The sequence below is a fragment of the Rhododendron vialii genome, chromosome 6a (assembly GCF_030253575.1).
Source record: "Rhododendron vialii isolate Sample 1 chromosome 6a, ASM3025357v1".
Taxonomy (NCBI): Eukaryota; Viridiplantae; Streptophyta; class Magnoliopsida; order Ericales; family Ericaceae; genus Rhododendron; species Rhododendron vialii.
In genome coordinates, this window is record NC_080562.1 from 28,293,605 (window position 1) to 28,318,346 (window position 24,742).

At 37.7% G+C, this 24,742-nt stretch overlaps 1 pseudogene; it reads right to left on the reverse strand.

The window, feature by feature from the left end:
- Window positions 1-9,304: 9,304 nt before the first annotated feature.
- On the reverse strand, window positions 9,305-24,612 carry LOC131328589 (receptor kinase-like protein Xa21; annotated as a pseudogene).
- Between the last annotated feature and the right edge of the window lie 130 nt (window positions 24,613-24,742).

Consider the following 24,742-nt stretch of genomic DNA (forward strand, 5'->3'; position numbering starts at 1 on the left):
TATGGTGTTGTTATAACAAATTTGGTTATATTACTGAATTTGAGGTATGATATTTTGTTGATTATAACTACCGTTAATTGAACATTCTGATTGAATTTTTTTATACGACACGTTGTGGATATGAAAACGTCAATTTATGGTGTTGTCATAACAAATTTGGTTATATTACTAAATTTGTGGTATTTTAGACATGTGTTATTATGGAATATTTTAATTAATTTCCTTTGGTACGACACATTGTGGTAAGAAAACGTCAATTTATGGTATTGTCATAACAATTATGGTTTGTTATAAAATTTGTGGTATTTAAATATGTTTTCTTTTGATATGACACGTTGTGTTAAGAAAATGACAATTTTAGGCGTTGTCATAATAATTGTGGTTATTTTCTAAAATTTGTGGCATTTTACAAATATTTTTGGCTTGGGTATAACAACTGTTGATTCTGGTACGACATATTTTGATTTTGTTACGGAATATCATACGAGTCAAAAAAATTTGGTATGATTCATTGTGGTAAGATAATGCCAATTTATGGTGTTGTTATAACATTTGTGGTAACATTATTTAATTTTTGATATTGTACGCATATATTTGGTTAGGGTACAAGTATTATGGATTTCAGTACGAATAATTATGGTTATACAATAACAATATTTTTTAATTATGGGTAACTTGCTAATGACCTGTTCAACGGGTAAATTTTAATGTACAAGTCGTAACTAGAATCACAAATATGCATTAGAAAACTAAAAATTGGCATAATGAAAATCACAAATTGTCATAATTTAGGCATACGGTATACCATGTGTACCATAGCTTCCTCCTACTATGTATGTAGTAGACTAGTAGTTAAATATGAAAAGCAAGTTTGCGTCAAAAATATGTATGTGCTGCCAACGCGTTTATCTGGGACCATAGCCTCACGTCTTTTCAGTCATTATTGTCGGATAATCGTACTGGGTTAGTTCAAGGAGAAATTTTTCAGTGCCGGGTGGGTACCACGTGGTGCCCGCTCGGCTCATCCAGGCCATCTAAAAGTATTTTGGACGGTCCGGATTTTAACACAACTCTTTTTGTGATTTATACATTGTAGACTCAGTAAATTAAGAAGTCTATGAATTGATGACATTGCTTGCCCATTTACTTGTGTCTTTAGGTGGGTATTGTTTCATTGTGATCTATGCAATATAAATGTTTTGTTTACCCCTCCACGTGCGAGTCGGAGTTGGGAGAGTGTACATTGGAGCTTGCCATATTGATTAATTAGCAGCTCTCCAAAATTAATACATGAGCTTTTAGGTGACCTCTCTGCATATTGCTAATTGGTTTTGATTTCAATGCTTCAAAGACAATACAAATTAACCAAATTAAAAGAGAGTATGCAAAAAGCTATGAAATCAAGGAAAGCTATGTCAGGTTATCATGAAGTCTTACCAAGGAAAGCTAGCACATGATTGAATAAAGTTAGGATCAAAAGGGAACAAAACGAAAAAAAAGCATTTGGGGTTTGAATCGCAGTCACACCAAACGACTTGGGCTCACCATGTTGGTTCCCTCGTTGCAATTTTCCCATCCCCTCCAAGTGACCCCAAACCGTTTCCCACGGGAAACCACCCATTTAAAACTTACGCGTTGGAAGTTAGACTTATTCCCTTATCCACTGGCTGCATTTGAATCATGGATTTTGGCGAATTGTTCACGAAGAAAACAAGAGTAACAGGATCCAAGTTCCACTTCTTCCCTAATCCAGTAGCTGAATTTGTATCATGGATTTGGGCAGTAGTTCTTGAGGGAAAGGAGAGTGGCCGAACCTATTTGAATTTTCTTATTGGAAGTTCGATTTCTTCCCTAATCTAGCGGCTTCGTTTGAACCATGCATTTGGGGAGTTGTTCGCTTAGGAAAAGGAGAGTAACTGGCACTAAAATGGCACAAAGAGCTTGATTAAGTGTTCATTCTCGTTTACAAAATGACAAAATCTGCTGCAACAATAGTCAGCAAAACTCAAAACCACTCTACTTTGTACATTGATCTTCTCCGTTTACGCTAATGCAAAGGCAGAGAACCTTGTAAATGAAAAGGGAACGCATATATGTAGCAGGCATGCTTTGGCATATCGAGAGTGTGTCCGAACGTGTCCCTGTTCCAAACATGTCGAACAAAGATACATTTTTCTAAGCATATTCTGTTAGAAACATAGCCTATATATATATATATTGAGAAATCCAAAAGTACCTAATGAGGGGATAACATGGCACAAATATGCACATGAAATTTCTCGCTAGCCCTAGCTGGCAAATGCGAGGCAGAAATCCTTCTAAATGAAAAGCAAATCCTATATGTATTAATTCTTAACCGCCATCTTCAGTAATGTGATATCGCTGACCACACATGTAGAAGATCCAAATCAATATAGTCAAAGGAGAAGGAGCGATAGCAACACGACACCATGAGTCAAGTACATATAGGACCTACATGTCGTTTGATTGAAGCTAAAACAATATGCAGCATTGCATAGTTATTCCTCAACAAGTATCTCAAGACAGCAGAACCAAGTAGAGGAGAAAGAAATCAAGTAATTTGAAGTTGTAAACAGTTGCATGGGTAACAATAAGACGTGGGTAAGGAGCTGAAGAGCCTGGAAATCAGCTTTTCAAGTCCCAATTTGAATTACGGATAAAAATGCTACTGCAAATGAAATTCTGAGGTTTTCTTTTGACTCAAAGTGTTCCAAACGGCAACTTTCATCATACAAGTGATTCTCGATTGGCATGTTTTATTTCTCGATTGCATTTCTGCATGTCAATCAAATCATTTGGGTTACTCAAATCCCACTTGGCCATTTCTGAACGTGCTTTCCGTTGCAGGACATCCGAATCTAGATCTTTGACCTCTCTTTTTTTCTTGATCAGCAATCTAGACCTTTGACCTTGATACCCGCTTTGGCAGTTGCTTAAAAAATTTCTGTTATTTTCTAACTGTTTTGCTATACAATTAGTTGTCAGAGCTTTTCCTATATGTTCCCCTTTGTTCCAAAAATCACCTTAGAGAAAGACTAGGCACTGGATTCACATGAAGATGGCATTTCTTAGTATCGTAACGGAGTGAAAAGTTAAGAGGAAAGTAATGGATCCATAGTATTAGACGTGATAATCAATTGAAGTCAAAACCTTATTCAAGTACATTCAATTACGTAAGGAACTTGCAGATTGAGACAAACTAAGACCATGAAAGAGGCAAAACAAAAAAATTACAGCGTCGGATAATATACGTGACACAGCCGAAGAAACATCCAGCATCAACAAATCTTCAAGGCCAAGTAGACATCAAAATCCAAGGACAAGAGAAAAATGCAGTTAGATCACAAAATTTTAGGATGGGACATGATGGAAAATTAAAAAAGAGGAGTAAAGAAAAGAAAAGAAAAGAAAAGACAGATGCCAGAAACTACGCCAGCTTGAAAATTAGTTTTGCTGCTACCATGCCAGATAAATGACTCGTAATGCAGGGCAAAGGCGAAAAAGAAAAGAAATGAAAAGAAAATACCATCAAATATGGATTCCTTTCATGTAAGGCTGGAAGTTAACATTTGCCGCAAGTATACTTTTTCTTCCATTTTCAAAGATAATGGAAACATCGATAACTCCATTTTGTTCAAAACCTCATGAAGTGGAGAGCTGAGTTATGTTTTGTCAGAAACACTCTGATGGCACTGTGGCAAGGTACAAAGCTAGGCTTGTAGCTAATGCCAATCAACAAACTGAAGGTATGGATTTCACGGACACATTCAGCCTTGTCATTAAACAACCCACTCTACGCGTTATACTTAGTCTTTCTGTGCATCATAATTGGTCTCTTAGACAGCTAGACGTTTCCAATGCCTTCTTGCATGGTGTCATTTCAGAAGATGTATACATGAAATAATCACTAGGGTACAAGGATTCTGTTCATCCTGATTATGTGTGTAAATTGTCCAAAGCTCTTTATGGTCTCAAACAAGCACTTAGGGCCTAGTACTCTATGTTTTCTGGCTATCTTGTTCAACTTGGTTTTCAGTCCAGTAAGGCAGATACATCTCTCTCTTTATTTTGTCTCAAGGTCAACATCTTACATTGGTTTTGATTTATGTGGATGACATAGTCATCACAAGAAGTGATTCTTCCTACATCACATCTCCAACGGTTTGTTATGAAGGATTTGGGGACTCTCCATTATTTTCTGGGTATTGAGATTACTACTTCTTCTTTTGGTATTTTCCTTTCTCAGTCCAAGTATGCAACAAAACTTCTTACTAAAGCTGGGATGACTGACTATAAAGGTTCTAATTCTCCTGCCTCTGTCAAGCCTGGGATACGAGACTGTGATTATCCTTTGCAAGATGTGTCTTTATATAGGACTTTGGTGGGTTGTTTACAATACTTGACTTTGACAAGGCCAGAAATTGCTTTTTTTGTTAATGTGGCCTGTCAACATATGCATGCACCCAAACTTAGTCACTTCATGGTAGTCAAACGTATCCTTCGATACATCAAAGGATCCATCTCTCGTGGACTTCATTTTGTTCAAGGCCCTCTCACCCTCATAGCCTTTGCAGATGCTGACTGGGCAGGGGATCCTGTTGATAGGAGATCCACAACAGGTTATGGTGTGTTCATGGGTCATAATTTAGTCTCTTGCTGTGCTAAGAAACAGCACATAGTGGCTAGGTCATCCATTGAAGCTGAGTATAGGGCCATGGCTCAAACAGCTAGTGATTTAGTTTGGTCGTTGCAACAATTGTTTTCTGAACTGCATATCACTTCTTCTACACCTCATGTTCTGTGGTGTGATAACAAGTCTGCCATTGCTTTGGCATGTAATCCTGTCTATCATGCTAGGACTAAGCACATAGAGATCGATTACTATTTCATACGTGAGCAGGTGTTAAATAATCAGGTTGTGCCCTATCATATTAATTTAGAGGCTCAAATAGCAGATATATTCACCAAGGCTTTATCTGTATCAAGGTTTTAGCTTCTCAAGTCCAAACTCATGGTAGCTAACCCTCCCATGGGTTTGCAGGGGAGTGTAAAGGAGAATGACACAGAGGATCCGAGCTCCACCTCAACTCATCAGAAAGAGCAGGCCACATCAGCAACAACTTTAATTAACTAAGAGTGTTTAGTTTGTGTCGGTGGTAATTAATGGAAGGTTAATCAGTTGAATAGTTGGTAGTAGAGGGCTATATTGGGGATCCTGTCATTGTAATAGATCATTGAAAAAGAAATGAAACAAAATCAGATTTGCTTTCTCTCTCTAGACCTCTTTACTCTCTCTATTCTTCTTGATTGTTCTTTACTGATATGCATACAGTTTTGTTAAATTCTTCAGCCATAAAGCAAAAAAAAAAAATTGCGGGCTTTTAAAGAAATTTTGTTGTATTAGAACTAAAAACATGTTTTTTTTTTTCTCAAGTCACCAAGAAATTAAGTGTAGGGATTGTACCTGCTCATGATCACCCAACAATTCCAGTACTTCGGCCTCTGTGAGCTCCAGTTTGAAGCATAGTCCTTCTGATCGCGTGCAACTGAGTAACAACATCCTTTCCGTCCATTCGATTTGTCGGTACATCACGTGAGCAAACGACTCCAATTTTAAGTATTGAAACAAGCACTCTTGGGTTTTGTAAGTTCTAGAAGAGCTATGGTTATTTGGAAAAGCGGTCCCAACTAATAGAACATTGCGACGTGATGCAATGTAATTGATTTGAAGGAAACAAATGCATGTTTACACCGGTAGTGAAAATAATTTAATCTTGTAGAGTAATTTAGCCAATTTAACGAATCCCCTACTCCAACAGTATGAAGGTCATTACGAAGGCATTTGGCCGATGTCTAAATCATTACTAATTTTTCAAGAGCGAAGGTACCCATTTTGGAAAACAGGGGTATGCTGCCAAGCGGCATCCCTGCAAAGCGGTGCCAAGCGGTCGATCCAGCCGTTCATCTCGGCTCGGACGCCTCGGAGTGAATATGAGTGTATACAAATTTGAGCGTTAATTGTTCGGCAAAGATCCGATCCATTGATTGCCGAGATGAACGGTCAGATCAGTCGCTCTGCACCCGCTTTGCAGGAGGTGCTTGGCAGCATCCCCATTCCTTTTTTTTTTCTTCCCTTTATTCAAAGTTTTTTCGCATTTAATAGTTTTGCATTAAACTTTTGAGGATTATTGATTCGTCACGACGAGAGGAAATCGGAAAAGTAATTTAGTAATTTACTATGATCAAAATTCATAATTTTATGAATAAAGACGAAAATAAGCTAAAAAATTTGTCTTTTTGATTTATTTTTGTCTTTATTCAAAAAATTATGAGCAAACTCATAATCTTTTAATTTTCTCATTCCTCTCATCAAGACGAATCAATAATTTACAAAAAGCTTGACGCAAAACTAACAAAAAAAAAATTGAATAAAAAATAAAGCCAGTTTGACTTATTATGCCAAAATAGGCATAATTCTTCATAGGGGTCTTCAATTTTGCTCTCAATCCTTAATCTTCACTCTCACAAATTCTAAAATTTTGGGATGTTTTTTGAATGACGCTTTTACACTCGCGCTCGCACATGTGTATACGTGTTATGTGACTTATGGGTGTACAATGGTATACCGTTGATTTGAACTTTAATTTATCCATATTCATTAGCGGAACGGTGCCTTAGAAATTTGAATAGTTGATCCTTGATATTTTGAGTGACGTAGGATTTTTATTTGAGGCCAAGCTTGTCTCAGGTTGGCAGGTGCTACCCACACTTGTGTGTCCCGCGACATGCCGTATTCTTGTAACCATTCATTTTTAGGAAGTTTCATATTGGGAGAGTTGGCAGCAAGGGAGAGTCTAAGATTTTTGGGTTTAGAAACGGGTTATACAGCCGTTTGAGGTTGAGAAACGATGGGGGATGTTGAAGCCATCATTTCTATGGTTAATAGGAGGGGGAAGGCAGCTGAATCTAAAGAAATGGACAATCTAATACTGAAAAAAAAATAGGCAAAAAGGTAAGCGTCTCCCAGAAAACATTGCTGAAATCTGGGTTTGAGGAGGTGTTTTGGTAATTTTACACTAAAAAATTACTCAAACAGATCTGGGCCGTCCAAAACACGTTTGGACGGCCGAGATGGTGCTTAGCACCACGTGGCCCGTGCCCACCTGGCACTGAAAAACTTCTCCGTCAAAACACACTTGAAATACAGTCTAAACAAGCTTCAAAAGTAAAGACAAAATGACAAGGTTTTATAAAAATTGCAAAGAAAACAAAAGATGTATCCAAATCCGACTTGACATGTTGACTTCTTTTCTTTTCTTTTTAAAATATTTTTCACTTTTCATGATTATTTTTTTTCATGTTTTTCAAAAGAAAAATTTTGCTTTTCATATTGATCAGCTACACTAGCTATATTTAAAATGTTAAAAGTAAATTGATAAAGTTCCACAAAAAAAAAAAAGAAGATTCGCGAAGCAGTCAAAGATACAAATTGGCTTTGTTCGGTTCACCATTTAGTTTTAGTTTTGTTTTCAATCATTATCATATTTCTTTCTCCAATCATTACCCTATTTTTTCAATTATTATTTTCTCATCTCTCTCTATCTCTCTCCAATCATTACCCCTATCTTCAATCATTACTTTATTTCTCTCTCCACCTACTATCAAAACTAAACTAAACTAAACTCTCAACCAAACACAACTAATGTAAACATTTGTTCTTCTACTATGAATGAACCCCAATTTTCATGTAGGATTACTAGGGCTCCGTTTGTTTCGGTATAAAATATTTTCATGTAAAATATTTTACTATAAAATCTGTACAAGTTTGTTTATTTTCTGTTGTTTGGCTGAATTCCAAAATTAGGTTGCGACGAAAATGTCTCACATACATTTGGTATGGAACGAAAGAATACCACGATAACTTTTTAGGATAGGAAAATACCCGACGAAGCCAGCACCATTACTATTCACCCAGAAGCCCACTAATTATGTCCTAAAAGGTCCAAAACTTCTCATGCCAATCACCTAGGAAAACAACTTGCGGGATTTTTTTTGGGTAAGTCATTTTACACCTTATAAGGTAAAATGATTTACTGAGTGAAATGATTTACAAAAGTTTTTGCGGTAAAATATTTTACGATCAAACAAATAGAGCCATTTTTTTTTTACATCTGAAGCGTGTCAGGACCCCAAGGTCCAAGTCATGTGCAAATATTTTCCAAATTCCAATATTATGGTCTTTCAGAATAGACGTGTAGAAATTAGAATCCATTTCAATGGTTCTCCCCAATTTCCAAATGGACTTGAAAACTATAATTCCTTCAACGTAGAACACAAGGGAGAAAAAAAAGGATGGCATGACACCATAAGTCAGGTCTTTCTTTCCATGCAATGGTTGCTTGTCCAGAAAAAAATAAAAAATACAGAGGTCATGCATTTTCATACCAAATTCCCGCACATAAATTTTTCGTTAGCCTATACGTAAGAGTTACTTCTTTGCGTCATCTTCAGTGGTGTGAAACTGCGGACTAGACATGTAGAAGTTCCAAATTGATATAATCCAAGGAGAAGGAGATGGAGTGATAGCAACACGAAACCATAGTCAAGTACGCATAGGACAGAGACACGCTGTTCGACTGAGGCCAAAACGATTGTTCATAGGCAATCAAATGGCCAGAACTCATTCGCACCCTCTTTTCTACACTTGCAATTTACCGATGTTGGTGTGAACCGGAATTCCCAATCAAGTGGGGATGATATGTACTTACCATGTTTTTTATGGTCCTCTAAGTGATGATAAGAATTGGTTGATTACAAGGAACAAAAACAACAATATCATATCTTGAAAGGCATGCATCATTTCATGATATGCTAATTTTTCTTCAAAATCATAGGTTCCTCCCTAATCACACGTGATATGCAACAGCTACAAGTCATAACCTTCTTTAACTAAATTAACAAGCGTAAAGTTACAACTTTTGGGCAAACTAAAATAAAGGAAGAGGAAAAGCATATGCAAATATCTGTGACACATATATAGCCGAAGCAATATGCGCCTTGATTAGTTATTGCGCCAAAGAGTATCGCCAAGACAGGGCAGTTCTCACACACGTAGACGAGGAGAAAGAAATAAACTTATTAGAACTCGTAAACAGTTTCATGGGTAATAGATAAGACGTAGGTAATAAGCTACTGTCGTGATTCTGAGTTATCCTTTTATCTCAAAATGTTCCAAGGTGCAACTTTGATCAAACAGGTGATTCTTGACTTGCTACTACCAGATCTAGTACTGGGTATTCTTGTTGGGAAAAACATGAATACGATAGGCGAAAATTCTAGAGAACAATTCCATAATATACAAACTGAAATTACCTATTACAAAGAACTGAAACAAATTAACTAGTGAACCGAGTTCTCTATGAAAAGTTTCTTTAAAACAGATTCACCACCTCAGCAAGGGTGTTGGAGGTTGAATGACATTTGTCATGACTAGACCACGGCTGTGGATCACCACCAACAACCGCCTTAGCAAACTAAACCAGCATCAGTCTCTCTCTAACACAAAGAAACAATTCTGAAGTAATTAAGTTGCTATATGGAATCCGAAATAGAGTGGTGAACACAGAAAACAGGATGACATAAATGACCAAAGGCAATCTCTGAGTTGCTTGCAGAAGTAAACTGCTCTATGGAATCCAAAATTGAGACAGGAAATGGGATCACAATATTGTGGGGGGCTGATTTTACCATGATCTTCTTGAACCTTCTTCTCGCTATTATGGATTACGGATGTACTAAGCTGATCTTGTGTCCCTGTAGAACCGGAGGAGGGTGTTCCTCCGGGAATAAGCTCCGACGAACTAGTCAGTAAGTGGAGGAAGAAGGAGGAATTTTTATAAAAAGGTATGCTAGGAAAGAGAATAGAGTAGTAATGAATTTTTTCTGACCCTTTCACACGAGGGGGTGATCTTGTATTTATAAGCAAAGATGTAGAGTGCTGCACAGGCTGGTTCTGCAACCCACGTGCTTCGTCACGTTCGGATGACGTCACATGTCAGGTGCATTTATTAAACACCGCTTCTAGGAGGTTGCAAAGCCGCATTTGTCAGTGTCAGATAAGTCATATCAATCCGGGATGTCACCTCAGTTATCAGAGAAGACAGCTAACGTACCGTCAGAAGCTTCCAGAAGATTCCACATAGGCGGTGTCCGAACGAATACTTTCTTGAATAAACGAAGCCTTTCCGAACGTTCGCTCTGTACACCGAACAATAATAACTTGTCCGAACAAAGGAAACCCTATAAGCAGAAAACAAGCTTACCGAACAAGTTCAAGCCCACATACGCTCGGATATTCCTACGACGTTCGGTAACGCACAGTGGATCCACCTATCCTTCGGAAAAGGATCAACATGTCATGCCAGTTTACGTCTTAATCTACAGATGAACTGAGACAACCAAACGACAAGTTCAAACAGGAATGATCCCTCTAGACCCTTTGAACCTTCGGATATTTCGGCCCACTACAAATATATATCCGAAGGTGACCTCTGAGTTGCTTGCAGCTAGAGTTATTCCCCGAAACTGCAGGCACTTAAACATGGGTATTAATCCAGCAATGAAAATCACATCATGGGCTAATCAACAGCCATGCAGTTAACTGCTGCAATGTCCAGGTTCAATGAAGGAAGGAGGGATCCTTCGGTTGCATCAGAAGAACATAGGAATCTAGCTAGGTCTTGACCTTTGATATGTCGTTTGCATTCCAAAAATATAATTTGAAAATCAAAGAATTAATTAATATCCGAAGAACAGTGGTTAAGTCCAAGATAGTTCACACGGAGCAAAATCTAAGTTATGGTACTGTCGATTGGTTTCTAATTTAATTCCGGAAAAGATTGGAAGTTTGAGTTTGATTCGATTGGACTAGAAAGCAATTAAATTAAGGTTTTGGAAACACGAGAGAAAAGGGGAGAGAGTTCCGATTCAACCTCCCCTTGTAATGTACTTGTAACAAAATCAAGGATTTCATTGACCACCGTTAGGGTAGCTATCCATATCAATAATCACCAACAAGATTCTCAAGACTCGTACTCCGTATAGAATCTGAACATAGCGACTGGATTTAACCAATGTGATCCGCCTAACGTTGTAAAATCTATCTCAAAGCCTATCTTGAAGCATTGAAAACCATTGTATCACATGAAGACGCCATTATATAGATCAGTACTGTCATAGAGGCTAAAAGGTGCCAACTGTAGAATCCATTACATTAGTATTAAGACAGGATAGCCATTGCTAGTCATGGTCTTATTGTAAAGTACATTTGATCACGGAAGTTGTAAATTGAAAGACACTAAATACAATGAAACAAAACTGGAAACAAAAGCATAGGATGGTATTGATAACACAACAAAGGAACATGCTGCATCAACAAGTCTTCAAGCTTAGTTAGACCTTAGGTACCTAGGACAAGATAGAGAAATTATAAGTAGATGACTAAACAGTTGGATGGGGTATGATGATATTCAGTCAAGAATAATTATATCACTAAACTGGTGGATGGGGTATGATCAAAATCAATTTTCTTGGTATGGTACCAATTTCATTTTTCAGCAGGTATGCTAGCTAGCATACACATAGATCTCGTTGCTCGTATTTGTTTGTATAGAATAAATATGAAAACCAAATGGAATTTGCATTCGACACTGAAACCATCATCATACTTGAATGAGAGGGATCATAGCTGACTTTTGCCTACTCCAAAATGGTAATGCTGGAGGTTGTCACCACTTAGTGCCAAAAATGCAGTGGTCCTAGATATTGATGAATATTTCTTCTCAGGTTACCAAGAAAGTGAAGGGGTAGCCTATCAAAAAAAAAAGAAAAGTGAAGGGGTAATACCTACTTGTGATGACCAACAATACTGGCTCTTTCTGCCTAAATGAACTCCAATTTCAAGTAGAGTGTTTCGGATTGCATGCAACTGAGGAACAACATCATTGATGTTCGGTCGATGTGTCGGTATTTCTTCTGAACAAGCAATTCCAACTGTAAGTAGTGAAATCAAGCAGTCCTGAATTTTGCAACTGGTATTAGAGCTTTGACTATGATTCTTGTCGATACTTGAACTGGCCTCCCCCATTTCTCTTTGTTGAAACAATGTTGCATCAACAATTTCTGCTATTTTTTCAGGAATAGACATCTTAACAAAGTTGTGGAGAGTGAGACTATCACTAAACTTGTCATTGGTTGGTCTCTTCCCAGTAAACATCTCCAATAAGAGGACGCCATAACTATACACATCACCACATGTTGACAACTCATTTGCCAATCCATACTCTGCAATTCACGCACCATATAATAAGAAAGATGACGAAGACTTGTCCTTGCCATGGTAAAAGTGGTTGGTTTGTGGCTTTTGTCATGAGAAAAACATTACAGACTTGACACAAGCTCGATTCACAGTACATTTTGAAAACCATCTGATTGATGGGCTTAAGAAGTCAAAGCTTGGCACAGTGTATCTAAATTCTATTTACTATTGACAGATTAACGATTACTTTCTGACAAAAATTTGTAGAAAGTTTGTTGGTTTATTGATTAATCAATATATTTGAAAAATTGAAAACTCTATACGTTGCAATAGTTGTCTTCGAAGGAAAGACACTAATGAAAGAACAAGTAGCTAGATTGTGTTTCCCGTGCCAAAGTTTTAACTAGTGGCTATTTCATTTACATTTAAGTAGGAATTACAGCATAAACCAATTCCCGCATAGCCCGCTCCTATTAACACAGGAATGGAAAGTGGAACAAAAGGTATAATCCCCGTATATTGATATGTATGTTCCATAAAAAAGCTTTTTATTAGAAATTATTTTCAACTCACTAGATCTTATCTTTTTCAAAAAGGTTAATAAAAAAAATGAAGTTCACTAAGTTAAACTAACTAAAGTTGAATTTTCTAATTTAATATTCTTTAATTTACAAACATCCTGGGCTTGTACTAGTACTACATAGCTACTTGGCTGCATGACTAGATAGATTCTCATTTGGGTACGTATTGGTACTACTATACTAGCGACGGATTACAATAAATGACTACATATAGAACAACAAATTGCCTCTCTCTTTACCCCTATGGATGCAATCAAAGGAGACAAGAAACAATAAGAAAATGGGACATATTTACTTTCACTTAAGCCTCTAGGTAGAAAACTAAGGTTTTAGACACTTCTACATCCTCACAATGATTCAAGAAAGACCTCTTTGGGGCACCTATTGGTCACGTAAACTAGGTAAAACTCAAGTCAGTAAGAATCACAGAAAACAACACAAAAGAATGTCTACATAACAGAAGGTGACAAGGAAAATGAGAAATTATACTAGAGTCTAAGAGGAACATTTACCTGGAGCCACATAACCAATAGACCCCCTTATGCCCATTGAACTTGACTGATTGTACTCGAGCTATATGCAGCTTCTTGAAGGAATCTAGCTAAGCCAAAATCACCTACATGTCCAATCATTTCCTCATCTAGAAGTATGTTGCTCGGCTTTAAGTCACAATGAAGTATTGGGTTGGAGGAATGATGGTGAAGATAATCAATTGCAGATGCCACATCAATTGCAATATTTAACCTTTGTAGGATGTTTAAATGCCTTGATTCCCTTCGGGCGTCTTCTTCGATCTCATTTGGATGTAGCCATTCCTCTAGGCTCCCATTGACCATGAACTCAAACACAAGAGCTTTAAAATCGTTGCCTTGATAATCGACACTTGAACATGCAGTGATTACCTTTAGAAGATTTCGATGTTTGATGCTCTTCAAGGCGTTACACTCAGCAAGGAAACTCTTGGAAGCACCGCGGAATTGAAGGTTTAGTACTTTAACTGCAACAACTTTCTGACCCTCATCCAGAACACCTTTATATACTGAACCAAAACTACCCATACCAATCAAATTGGTTGGAGAAAAGCCATCAGTCGCTTTAAGTAGACTTTGGTAGGACAATTGGGGAAATGATTTTCCTAAGATTTTGACTGACGGTACATTTATTGTCCTTTTAAACAAACACAAATTTAGGAAACACAAGAACAGAATCAGTCCTAGAAGCCCCGAGGGTATAAAAGTACTTAATTTCATGGTAAGAGTAAATCCTTTATTTCCGGACCCTTCGGAGTTGCACGGTTGCAACTGCAATTCAGGTATTCCCCCACAGAGTTTCTTGTTTCCTTCAACAGAAAAGGCTGATGCATTTTGAAATACACCTCTTTCTTGTACGGGACCCTCAAAATCATTGAATGATAGGTTTAGTTTCCTTAGAAAGACAAAGTCATCCAAGTAGTCTGGAATTTTTCCTGAGAGGTTGTTGTGAGAAAGATCTAACTCCTCCATACCTCTCAAAGTAGCTAAAGTTGAAGGAAGGGTGCCCCACAATTTGTTCCCCTTCATGTTTAGTGACGTAAACTTTACACAACTACCAAGAGAAGTTGGAATATTACCGTCCAACATATTTTGAGAAACATCTAGTGCTTCTAGATTTTGGAGAAGTCCAATTTCCAACGGAAGGGAACCGCTTAAATTGTTATACGCAAGGTTTAGATCCAACAATGATGAGAGACTACCAACTTCTTTGGGTATTATACCACTAAGATAGTTATGATCAAGACAAAGTGACACCAAAAAATGGTATTTACCGATATGTGAAGAGATGTTCCCACAAAGATTGTTTCCAGATACGTTGAGATAAAGTAACAAAGTTAAATTTGCAAAAGCTGCCGGGATCTCCCCGTGGAATTTATTTCCATCGAGTCTTAAAATCCGCAGCTTTTGAAGCTTCCCAATTTCAGAAGGAATGTTGGCACTCAAATGGTTGATGGACATGGACAGAACTTGCAAATTGATTAGATTCCCTATACCGGATGGAATGCAACCAACTATTTTGTTCATATCCATGCTCAAAAACTTAAACTCAGTGGAGAAATTGCTTATTGATTCGGGCAACGGACCTCCAAAGTTGTTGACGGCTACAGACACGAGTGACAATCTAGTGGCATTGCTTAAAGTGTCAAGAAAGTTCAAGTCATCCACTTCCCCTGTTCCAAGAATATTTTCTTGAAGCACTATTTTCCCAATATCATGCAGCTTTCCCAATGAAGGGACTTTTCCTTCAAATCCGTTTTCCCCCAAGTCAAGGTAATATAGTTTGGTGGCATTGGATATTGCTATAGGAATGGATCTAGTAAACAAGTTACTGTTAAGAACTAGTCGTTGGAGATTAGGAAGAGTGATTCCTAGGTCTGAGGGAAGGCTGCCTTCAATTTGGTTAAATGCAACTTCAAATCTTGTGATAGAAGAGAGATTATAGATGGAGAAAGGAATGGTACCGACCAAATTATTCACCGATAGTAAGAGAAGTTCCAATTTTTCGCATCGGCCAAGAGTATCCGGTATACTCCCGCTAATACTATTGTAAGTTGTAGAAAAATTTCTAAGAGAAGATAGATTCCCAAGAGTAGAAGGCAAACCTCCTGTAAGATAGTTCTTTGCAATTATTAATTCCTCGAGCTTAGTCAAAAAACCGAGCTCCGCAGGAATTTTCCCTGCCAGCCCATTGCCTGAGACTTTAAGGCTAAGAACCTTAGAGCAACCAGATAAATTGGCAGGGATTTCACCCGTAATTGTATTATTACCCAACGACATATTTTGCAATCTGTGCAAGCGGCCGAGGTCGGGGGGGATTTCACCACTCAAGAAGTTGTCGTTCAGCCATAGTAACTTGAGAAAGCTCAGATTTCCAATGTGAGGCGAAACAGTCCCGGATAGTTTTTGATGATCAATCCTCAACACAGTGACCCTCTGGTGTCGGCGGCCACATGTTACGCCAATCCATTGACAAAAGTGGATGGATTCATTCCATGAGTTCAGAGCTTCAAATGGATCGCTGGTAATTGAAGCTTTGAATGCAAGCAAGGCTAGACGGTCAGTCTCGTTCCCGCCTTGCATAAAGCCGGCTACATGAGGGGAGCCAAAAACGGAACACAACAGAAAACCAAGTTGCATAAAAAGGAAGAAAGGCTTTAAGACTGCCATGCCCATGAGATGATAGGAAATGTAAATGAGGCCTGCTTACCGATTATCATACTTTAATAGAGTGTTGGTATTCTAGTCAAGCTGATAGTTTTCTTTACCTTAGTGGGATTTTTTTTTTTTTTAGGATCAGTCTTTGCAGTGGGCTCTATTTTTTTTTTTTTTTTTGGAATTGACATTTAGTGGACTTGAAACCCCGCGAATTGAGATAAACTAGAAATGATACAAATTCTGAGATTAAGATTGTTTGAATTCAATGTTGTTGCTACATGGAGGTCTTCAAAGGAAACAAAAGTACTCGATTTCGTTCATTAGACAAACTAGCGTAGCCTTGTAGGCGCACATGCGTTACAAATGGTTTGTTGTTTATTAGATTTGTGCAAAAAATCAATTCCTTTCTTTCTTTTTTTCATGGCCAAGAAGCAAAACACCAATTCAACAATGATTCTTGCTGTACATACATTTACACCATACGCTGGGAGAATGATTAGCAACCTGCGTTCATGAATTATAGGGGCGCGCATGAGAAGTCATTTCCTATCAACAAAAGAAATATAGGGGCCCTTGTTCAATCAGGATTTATCAATTTAATAATGCAAAATTTCAGACTATGTAATTTCTATAAAACCAAACTTTTTTTTGGCTACAAGAATGAATACAAACATTGGAAGGTTTTTCGTACAAAATTTTGCAAGTAAAGCTAGCATGAGAAAATGAGTTCATATACAAGGATGCAAAGTTCAACAAGAAAATGAAATCAAACAGAAAAAGACGCCAATGGAAAGTCGGTTTAGATATGTCAAAGCATCCAACTCACGATCATTTGGCAATTGAAAAAATCCTAACTTGCCTAGGTTTATAAATTTGCTATGGATATCTTGACCATTCACATAATGTAATAATAATGGCCTGGATATCAAATCTCATATCATTAGTGGAGTTTTAGTGAAGGAAGGGGAGTGGACTAACTCACGACCGAGAGCAGATTTCTAATTAGGTAATCAAAGTGTTTGAGTGGGTAGAGACTCGAGTTTGGTATGTGTCAAGTAACACACTTGGGTGGCAAACATTATCTTCCTCGAAGTCCTGGTTCCAAATCTCGGGTCCGATTTTGTTTGTCTTCACCATTTGAAGGTGAACATTGCCCTAATTTCTATTTGCTCTTTCTAACTCTTAGGTCCCACCAAATTTAACCATAGTCAACATTAAAAGCCAACAAACATGGAAGTAATTGGGATCTTCTTAATTAGTTTTGTGTTGGGGCAAATATTATGTCTACAAATCGGTTCTTTGAGATGATGTTGCTTCACAACGGTATCCGTTAGAGCTGTCCGTGAATCGGTTTGGGGCGAATTGGTTCGGTTCCCAATCCGACCCGCTAGTGACGGATTGTCATTTTCTCCATCCGCCACCCGTCCGTGAGTATTGTTTGGTCGGATCGGTTTGGATGGTTTTGTTTGGGCAAATTTGAGCCTGCATTTTAAGTTTTTATTTATATACTAAAAATTTAATTTTATTTATATACTAAAAATTTTAAAAATAGAGCCCCAATCACGGCCAATATTTGATTTCCAATAATAATTACTCGTCATCTCAATAGCAATAGGGTCAAGCTAAAGGCAGCTAGTCCGATCTATATGTATCGGTAAAATAGATGTGAATATATATTACCAATTTACTACAAAAGCATGTCTACAGATTATTCTATGGCTCAACGAAAGCATGTCTACGGGGGAGGTGTGCCGAAGGAGGAGGTGGCCGGAGATGGAGAAGGTGGTCAGGTGGGAGTCGAGGAGGTGGAGAGACGAGGAGTCAAAGAGGCGCATGTCGGAGTACGTGGAACAGAGTTAGGGACTTAGGGTTTTGGTTTAATATTGTTTTGCCGTGTTTTCTGTTAGTATTTTTTAACTTTGGGCGGATCGGTTCATTTTGAATTGGATCCAATCCGCATCCGACACGATCCGCCAAATTGGGGATATTTTGGATCCACTTCCATCCGTCACATACCTCGGTAATTGGTCGGTTTTGGCAGTTTTGACAGTTCAGTTGATCCGTTGGGCAACCCTAATATTCATGTCAACAGTGCTCTACCCTGTACTAGCGTTGTACCCATTCGATGCACGGGGCAACAAACAAAATGTCTACGATGTGTTCTTTCCCTTTCCGTGCATTGAACGGACACAATGCTAGTTTTTAATTAATTGTATATCTCTATTGACGTACATTTCTTAATCAATAATCACTTTCAAATGAAACTAACTACTTTACGATGAAGGAAATCAGGAAATCATAATAGATGAGTGAAAATAGCATAAACAACATTATGAGAGGGAATGTGATCAAATCGACTGATAAAAAAATGAAGTTCTGTTATTGTAAGTAGGAAATTATAAAATGAAGACTAACCTTTGAACAATTTGGTAATCACTCTCACAAATTTTTGTGGAAGCAAAAGGCTAACGAATTTTACCATGAGCTAAAAGATCTAGTAGCAGTGCATATTTCGTTTACTTTTTTGCTTTTAAGTGGACAATTTGTGCCATCCACGGGAGTATGGAAGTTAGGAAGTGGAATTGAACGTGCGGCATGGGGGAGTTGAGAGTATGGTTAGTGGTCGTGAACGTGAATGTTTTTTTTTTTTTATTCCATAAAATTTAGTCTGTGAAGCGTGAATGTGGGACGTTGGTGAGTTTTTTTTTTTTTAAAATTCTGTGAGTGTTTCTCTATAAATGTGGGATGTGGGTGGGACTTTTTTTTTTTTTTTTTTTTAAATCTGCGAGTGTTGAGTGTTTCTTTGTAAATCCGTTTGCTGTACGTGGGGGGTTTTTTTTTTAATGTATTTAAAAATTTAAAATCTAGGAAATTAGGAATAGAAGCTCGGAGACTTGTGGGGCTTAAATACATTTGCATAGGATATTGTTAGAGATTTTCAAAATAAATGAGTCATTGTTTTGGTTTTGTAAAATTTTCTTGTTTCTTTAGAATGTTTGTTTTCCTCTTTGTGGGTCTTGTCCCACATTGGTTAGTTGAGAGAAGTTAGAGTGGATTATATTAGGGAGCATTCCTAATATGTTTAAGTAATGATCTAGTGTGGTGTGTCCTATGGTATGTTGCATCAAACCAGAAAGGCTGGAGTTTTGTTGCGCTACATACTCGCCCGCGACAAACCCATGGTGTGGGTTGTGGTGTAATAAAACACCACTAAAGATAGGTACACTACCTTTTTACATTACATCTTATGTGGAACCTATTTTGAGTCCCAAAAAAATCTAAAAAAATACCGATAAATTTTAAAATATTGTTTTATGGGGTCCTATAAAAAATTAGCTCCAATGAATGTCGGTAAGTATTATTTTTAGATTCATAGGGGTGAAATTGCTTAATTGCGCAGTTTCGACACTACGAATCTAAAAATAATACTTACCAATATCCGTTGAAGCTAAATTTTTACAAAGCCCTATAAAATAATATTTTAGAATTTATGAATATTTTTCTGAATTTTTTTGAAACTTGAAATGAGCTCCACATAAAATGTAGTGTAACATGTAGTGTAACTATGTAGTGTATGTAGCATCTCTCGTCTTTAGGAAAGCGACATAATCGTGACTTGAAGTGTATTTTCAGTATTTTTGGAGATTTCACCATACTTTTTCCAACAATCATCAATGTGTACGTGAAAATCTTTGTTTTCTGTTGCCCCTTAGAAAATCAAGGAATTGAAAAACACACATATAATTATGTACGTTGAATTGAAGGAGTAGTGGGGTTGGGTGGTCCAAAAATTACACTGAGATATTGAAATTTACGTTTGATCTTTCCAGTCGGCAGTGGCTTCCCCAGAGTGAACTAACATGTGAAGAATCACTTCTTTTTTCGGCCCGAAACTAATCGAGGTGCGCGTAAGTTAGCCCAAAACCCTGAATCAGAAAGGGGAAAAAAGACAATGAACGTCACTCATACAGTCCAGTAATAAACAAAGAGCAGGCAGTGGCTAACACTCCGGGAGTTTAACCCACAACAGCCTTGTTGTATCTAGAATTAGTTTTCCAGAGCAGTTTTCAGGACAGTACAGTTGAACTAGCTGTAAAAATCACTCAAGTAAGAAATGGTATGAATCAAACTAATTCGCCAACCTTAATATTAAAAAAGCAGGCAAACGGTTACGCATTTCCCAAGGGCTGATCTAACATTAACTGAAATCTTCAACCAAAACCCAAGATTGATCGTGGAATTAATTGTTTACAAACAGTGTTAAAACACACGGAAAACTTATGGTTATCAAGAATATCTAACTTTTCTGGGAGTATTACAGTCAAGAATATTACTACTATCCAACTTATGGTTGATTGCTATCAAGAATATCCCTTCCAGTAGGCGGTGTGCTTTGCAGCTAAATGATAAGTCCTCCCAGCCCAACAATTGAAAAGTCATGATACTCGATTCTTAAGTAACTTTTTACATTTGTGCCTTTACTCTCTACAATTCACAGCAGGATGATTCTTTCTACAACAATTTCTGCCTCCTAGTTTAATGGGACCATTCATAACCTCGACATTTCAAAGCTGAAGCTTTGATTAGATGACGATTCTTGATTTCTTACACCTGCTAGCGGAATGAGATTTCTGAATTATTTTCTTCGTTGTTCAAACTGTTTTCCTTGTCTTCCATAAGCCACTTAACAGATGTTTTCCTTTTGTTCCGTAACCCACTTAACAGAAAGACTACTGGCAGGATTCACATTAAGATGACATTCCATAGACAAGTGTGACAGAGGTTAAAAGGTGCCAATGTCGAATCCATTAGAATTAAGACAGGATAGCCATTGCCAGTCATATGTCCCATATGTCCTTCGTCACCTCCCACTCCTTGTAAATCTCCACCTCCTCCTCAACCTCCATCAACATCTCTTGGTGGTATTTTCCAGGTAAAAGTTGTTCAGCTTCAGTTGCTGCTATGAAGCACTGATCAAATTTAGAGGCTTGAACATACTATTTTACGGAGGTTGGGCGTTTTGTGGAGAAAAGTTGGGCTTCATCTGTGGAGGATGGTAAGGACATATCAAAGGCATGGTTTTGGAGACGGTAGGCCAGGGTAGATAAACCGAGACACACCGCTCAATAGCCAAAAGTCTCAAAGTACTTTAACCCACTGATACAAAATTCTTTTAACCAAAATAGTTGTTGATGGCCTCATTGTAAAGTACAAAGAGAAAAGTTCTAAATTGAGACATGCTAAATGTAATGAAATAAAAACAAAAACTAAAGCATACAATAGTATTGATAGCTTGCCAGAGGAATATGCCGCATCAACAAGTCTTGAAGACCAGTTAGACCTTAGGTACCTAGGACAAGATAGAAAAATAATTAGATCACTAAACAGTATACACTTGGACAGTGTATGATGATAATCAGTCGAGAATAATTAGATCACTAAACTTAGGGTTGCTCACGGTCCGGTTTGGTTAGGATTTCTAGGAATCCGAGGACCGAACTGCTGGTCACGGTTTTTACAAAATGAAATCAGTGTCCAGACCAAAAGTCTTATGGTCCGGTTCCAATCCAATCCGTGACTCGTGGATTTGTTACAATTTTTTCCATGGATTTTAGCAAAAATAAAGCTCAAACATATATCCCGCACTAAAAGGGAAGAAGGTTACATTCAGAATTAAGTTTAACACCACCTGAAAATACTTGTTACATAAACTACCGAAGGCCTACTTTAGAAATCAGATTTAAAAGAATCTAAACACTACTAGGATTGTATCATTATAGTACATAACATAAAAGAACCGGAAAAGAAACGAACTACTAAAACTCAACTAGGGTTACCCGTAATTTATACGAAAAAACTACAATTTACTCCCTATATTTTATGTACATCTGCACTATATTCCATATTAAGATAAAATACTAAAATTGGTAAAAAAAAAGTGTTAACATTACTAACAATTTATTTTATAAATACACACACACACACACACACACATATATATATATATGTATATATTATTTATATAAAATAAATATGTTACGGTCCGGTCCGGTTCGGTTAATCCACGGTTTTGAAATAAAAATCCGTGGACCGAACCGCAAGTCATGATTTTCTAATTTTTCAATCTGTGTCCGGACCATTAACCCACGGACAAAATCCAAAAGGTACAAATCGGATCAGTCCGGACCAGTTTCACGGTTCACCGGATTTTTTAAGCAGGCCTAACTAAACTGTTGGATGGGTATGATCAAAATCAGTTTGCTTGGAATCTTACCAAATTCCTTTCCCCGCAGCTAATGCTAGCTTATTTATATAAATCTTGTTCCTCATATTTTATTGCATAGAATAAAAATGAAAACCAAATGGAATTTGCATTTGATGCCGGAACCATCATCATGCTTGCATGAGACTGGTTCATAGCTGACTTTTGCAATCTCCAAAATGGTATTGCTAGAGGTTGTCACCACCTAGTGCTGAAATTGCAGTGGTTTTAGATCTTGATGAAAGTTTCTTCTCAAGTCACTAAGAAAGTGAAGGGTTCATACTTCATACCTACTTGTGATGACCAACAATACTAGCTCTTTTTGCCCCAATGAACTCCTGTTTCAAGCAGAGTGTTTCGGATTGCACGTAACTGAGGAACAACGTCATTGATGTCTGGTCGATCAGTCGGCTGTTCTTCTGAACAGGAGATTCCAACTTCAAGTAGTGAAGTCAAGCATTCTTGAATTTTGTTACTGCTACGGGAGCTCTGACTCTGATTTTTGTCGATACTTGAACTGGCATCCCGCATTTCTCGTTGTTCAAACAATGTTGGATCTACAATTTCTGCTATGTTTTCAGGAAGAGACATCTTAACAAAGTTGTGGAGAGTGAGATTATCACTAAACATGCCATCGGTTGGTCTCTTCCCGGTAAATATCTCCAATAAGAGGATGCCATAACTATACACATCACCACATGTTGACACCTCATTTGCTAGTCCATACTCTGCAATTCAGGCACCATATAATAAGAAAGATGACAAAGCCATCGTAACAGCTAGCAGTTGGTTTGTGTGCTTTTTTTCATGAGAAAAACCTTGCGTAATTGAAAAAACATTATTCACAGTGACATATTGAAAACAATTTAGTTGATGGTCTTGAGAAGTAAAAGCTGGGGACGATTTAACTGAATTCAATTGACCAGATTATCCATAACTTTCTCAAAAAAAATTTGTATCATTGTAGTCTTTGGGAAACTGATATATTTGAGAAATTCGCAACTCTCTACGGTGCAGTATTTGTCTTCAAAAGAAAGACACTAATAACTTTAACAAGTAGATTGTGTATCCCATGCCACAGTTTCAGCTGGTGACTTTTTCATTTAGATTGAAATAGGTGTAATAGCATTAACCAACTCCCCACATGGCTTAACTTACAGCGATCCAAGGCTTGTACATCAGAGCTACTTGGCTGCATAACTAGCAACTAGGTAGATTCTCATTAGGGTATCAGTACTACTACCAAATAGATATCTAGAAATGACTGTTTGTAGAACATGAGATTTTGTTCTCTCTCTTACCTTTATGAATGCGATCAAAGAAAACAAGCAAAAGTCAGAAACAGTAACATAATACTTTAACCTATGGCGCTAGGTAGAATACTAATGGCTTGATTGTCGAGCAGATAAGGTTTTAGAGTTTAGGAAGAAAGGTAAAAAAGAGGTGGATATGTTATAAGGTGGAATTAGTTAAGAACTACGCAGCACGGGTACTCCGAAAATGGTGTCGTACGAGTACCGGGTACCAGTACGGCCTTGGTATGGCAAAATATGCACCGGGTACTTTTGAGTTCTTGGGTACAGTAATGGTACTGCGTCGGCACGGCAATGGGTACTTAGGGCTGGTTTGGCAAAGAAACTATCGTCTTTTACGAAGGAATTGGAGAGCTGCTACCAGTCTCTTCCCCACCGATTGAAGGACGACTCCGACGCCGCCAGCGACAAAACTACCGTCGACTATAAATGATTTACTCTCTCTTCCGTTCATTGACTGTAAGAAAAATGACAAATTAAAGTAGAGTCTAAGAGGGACATTTACCTGGAGCCAAATAACCAATAGACCCCCTTATGCCTATTGAACTTGACTGATTTGTAGAAGCGCTATACGTAGCTTCTCGAATGAATCTCGCTAGCCCAAAGTCGCCAACATGCCCAATCATTTCATCATCTAGAAGAATATTGCTCGGCTTCAAGTCACAATGAAGTATTGGGTTGGAGCAATGATGGTGAAGATAGTCAATTGCACATGCGACATCAATGGCAATATTTAACCTTTGTAGAATGTTTAAATGCCTTGATTCCATGTGGGTGTCTTCTTCGATCTCATTTGGATGCAACCACTCCTCTAGGCTCCCATTGATCATGAACTCATACACAAGAGCTTTGAAATCGTTACCTTGATAATCGACACTTGAACATGCTGTGAGTACTTTTAGAAGATTTCGATGTCTGATGCTTTTTAAGGCCTTACCATAGTTTTAAATCGCGGTATCGGTCGCCGTCGCGGTATCGGTCGCGGTATATCGGTATCGGGACATATCGGTGATACGTCGCGGGAATCGGGTGTCGCGGTCGTGAATTTTTAAAAATCATCA